Source organism: Rhincodon typus, unplaced genomic scaffold, assembly GCF_021869965.1.
Source record: "Rhincodon typus isolate 14 unplaced genomic scaffold, sRhiTyp1.1 hic_rhity00000967, whole genome shotgun sequence".
In the NCBI taxonomy this organism is placed as follows: domain Eukaryota; kingdom Metazoa; phylum Chordata; class Chondrichthyes; order Orectolobiformes; family Rhincodontidae; genus Rhincodon; species Rhincodon typus.
The window spans coordinates 32,180-35,622 of record NW_025966605.1 but is presented as its reverse complement, the minus strand read 5'-3'; the positions used below and the strand labels follow the sequence as shown (position 1 = coordinate 35,622).

At 54.5% G+C, this 3,443-nt stretch overlaps 1 protein-coding gene across 1 annotated transcript in view; it reads left to right on the top strand.

The window, feature by feature from the left end:
* Positions 1 to 3,443, top strand: part of LOC109938337 (tyrosine kinase receptor Cad96Ca-like) — a 6,681-nt gene that overhangs the window by 1,055 nt on the left and 2,183 nt on the right. Inside the window, exon 2 of the mRNA XM_048592284.1 lies at positions 675 to 789. The gene's annotated coding sequence lies outside the window, so the exon portion shown is untranslated. The remainder of the gene's footprint in view (positions 1 to 674; positions 790 to 3,443) is intronic.

The window sequence follows — 3,443 nt, the reverse complement described above, 5'->3', positions numbered from 1 at the left end:
CACCAGTACTGTACCCCAGTGTTATACAGAGACAGACCTGTCCCCACCGGTACTGTACCCTAGTGTTACACAGTGACAGACCTGTCCCCACCAGTACTGTACCCCAGTGTTACGCAGCGTCAGACCTGTCCCCACCGGTACTGTACCCCAGAGTTGTATTTGGCTTGAAAATTTAACAACTGTCTGGGTGGAAAACTGCTTCCTATCAGCATCTTAAATGGTTCCCCCCATCCCCCGTCCCCCCACCCAATTACTGTAATGTGCACTCTGTTCTAGATACCCTCAGAGTGTTAACATCTGCTCAATATCTTCCATGTTAGTCTCCTCTAAACCTTTTACATTTCAATCAGGTCACCTCTCATTCTTTAAACTCCAATGAGTCTGTAGTGCGAATCTCATCAACCTTTCTGCATGAGACAACGCTTCATTCCAGGAATTAACCAAGTGTCCCTGGACTGATCTGCCTCAAATGTCAGTATATCCATTCTCAACTCTGGCAACCAAACTGTGCTCCAGACTGGGGCCCTGTGACTGATTGCTCAGGGCCTGGTCTTGGGGATTGTTCTCAGGGCCTGGGCTCGGGGCCCGGTCTCAGGGATTTGTCTCTGTGTGCTCCTCCCTCGTTTCCAGCTGTACACAGGCTGTCCTTCTGAAGGTTTGATCTTTCTGTGCAGAACCCTGGCATCCCGTTCCGCTGGTACCCACCGGAATTCTTTACTGAAGGGATTTACTCCCTGCACGGGGATGTCTGGGCTTTCGGCATCCTGCTCTGGGAGTTGGAGACTTTGGGTAAGAACGTGTTCGCATAACTTCCCTCGACTCAATGCAGACCCCAAATCCCTGCCACCTCCAGACCCCTGCCACCTCCAGACCCCTGTCTCCCCCAAATCCCTGCCTCCCCCAGGCCCCTGCCATCTCCAGACCCCTGTCTCCCCCAAATCCCTGCCTCCCCCAGTCCCCTGCCATCTCCAGACCCCTGTCTCCCCCAAATCACTGCCTCCACCAGACCCCTGCCTCCCACAGACCCACATCTCCCCCAGAACTATGTCTCCCCCAGACTCATGCCTCCCCCAGATCACTGTCTCCTCCACCCTGGCAGCTGGCTCACTGATCTATCCCCACCAAACTCCACTTCCCAATTCCCTCCCCTGCACCCTACCCCTTTCAGCAACTCCCATTCCTGTTTCACTCCTCCTCCCCACCCCCTTCCGCCTCACTGTACTCCCTCACAGCCCCCATGTGTTCTATCTGACAGTTTTCTCAATCATGTTGTCATTCAAAACCGGGATAGTCCTGGGGGAGATAGGAGGAACTGCAGATGCTGGAGAATCTGAAATAGCAAGGTGTAGAGCTGGCTGAACACAGCAGGCCAAGCAGCATCAGAGGAGCAGGAAAGCTGACGTTTCGGGTCAAGACCCTTCTTCAGAAATGGGGGAGGGGAAGGGGATCCTGAAATAAATAGGGAGAGAGGGAGAGGCGGATAGAAGATGGATAGAGGAGAAGATAGGTGGAGAGGAGACAGACAGGTCAAAGAGGCGGGGATGGAGCCAGTAAAAGTGAGTGTAGGTGGGGAGTTAGGGAGGGGATAGGTCAGTCCAGGGAGGACGGACAGGTCAAGGGGGTGGGATGAGGTTAGTAGGTAGGAGATGTGGGTGGGGCTTGAGGTGGGAGGAATGGATAGGTGGGAGGAAGGACAGGTTAGGGAGGCAGGGACAAGCTGAGCTGGTTTTGTGATGCGGTCGGGCGAGGGGAGATTTTGAAGCTTGTGAAATCTACATTGATACCATTGGGCTGCAGGGTTCCCAAGCGGAATATGAGTTGCTGTTCCTGCAACCTTCGGCTGGCATCGTTGTGGCACTGCAGGAGGCCCAGGATGGACATGTCGTCTGAGGAATGGGAGGGAGAGTTGAAATGGTTCACGACTGAGAGGTGCAGTTGTTTGTTGCAAACTGAGCGTAGGTGTTCTGCAAAGCGGTCCCCGAGCCTCCGCTTGGTTTCCCCGATGTAGAGGAGGCCACAACGGGAACAGCGGATGCAGTATACCACATTGGCAGATGTGCAGGTGACACGGTCGAGGACGTTTTTGACCACTGTGGAGGGGAAGTTGCGGTCCTTGAAAAACAAGGACATCTGGTCCGGGAGTGGAATGTCTCATCTCAGGAGCAAATGCAGCAGAGGCGAAGGAATTGGGAATAGGGGATAGTCTTTTTGCAGGAAGGTGGGTGAGGAGGTGTACTCTAGGTAGCTGGGGGAGTCAGTAGGCTTGAAATGGATATCGATTTCCAGGTGGTTGCCAGAGATAGAAACAGAGAGATCCAGGAAGGAGAGAGAGGTGTTAGAGATGGTCCAGGTGAACTTAAGGTTGGGGTGGAAGGTGTTAGTGAAGTGGATGAACTGTTTGAGCTCCTCGTGGGAGCACGAGGCGGCGCCGATACAGTCATCGATGTAACAGAGGAAGAGGTGGGGGATAGGGCTGGTGTAGGTACGGAAGAGGGATTGTTCCACGTAACCTACAAAGAGGCAGGCATAGCTTGGGCCCATGTGTACTGTGGAGGGGAAGTTGCGGGCCTTGAATTACTGTGGAGGGGAACTTCAAGGACTGCAAATTCCCCTCCACAGTGGTCGAAAACGCCCTCGACTGTGTCTCTCACATTTCCCGCAACTCATCCCTCACACCCCCTCCCCACAATAACAACCACAACAGAATCCCCCTCATCCTCACGTACCACCCCACCAACCTCCGGATCCAATGCATCATCCTCCGACACTTCCGCCATCTGCAATCCAACCCGACCACCAAAGACATTTTTCCCTCCCCACCCTTATCTGCTTTCCGGAGGGACCACTCTCTCCATGACTCCCTTGTCTGCTCCACACTCCCCTCCAGCCCCACCACACCCGGCACTTTTCCCTGCAACCGCAGGAAGTGCTACACCTGCCCCTATACCTCCCCCCTCACCCCCATCCCAGGCCCCAAGAAGACTTTCCACATCAAGCAGATGCTCACCTGCACATCTGCCAATGTGGTATACTGCATCCGCTGTACCCGGTGTGGCCTCCTCTACATCGGGGAAACCAAGCAGAGGCTTGGGGACCGCTTTGCAGAACACCTACGCTCGGTTCGCAACAAACAACTGCACCTCCCAGTCGCGAACCATTTCAACTCCCCCTCCCATTCCTCAGACGACATGTCCATCCTGGGCCTCCTGCAGTGCCACAACGATGCCACCCGAAGGTTGCAGGAACAGCAACTCATATTCCGCTTGGGAACCCTGCAGCCCAATGGTATCAATGTGGATTTCACAAGTTTCAAAATCTCCCCTCCCCCTACCGTATCCCAAAACCAGTCCAGCTCGTCCCTGCCTCCCTAACCTGTTCTTCCTCCCACCTATCCCCTCCTCCCACCTCAAGCCCCACCCCCATCTCCTACCGACCAACCTCAT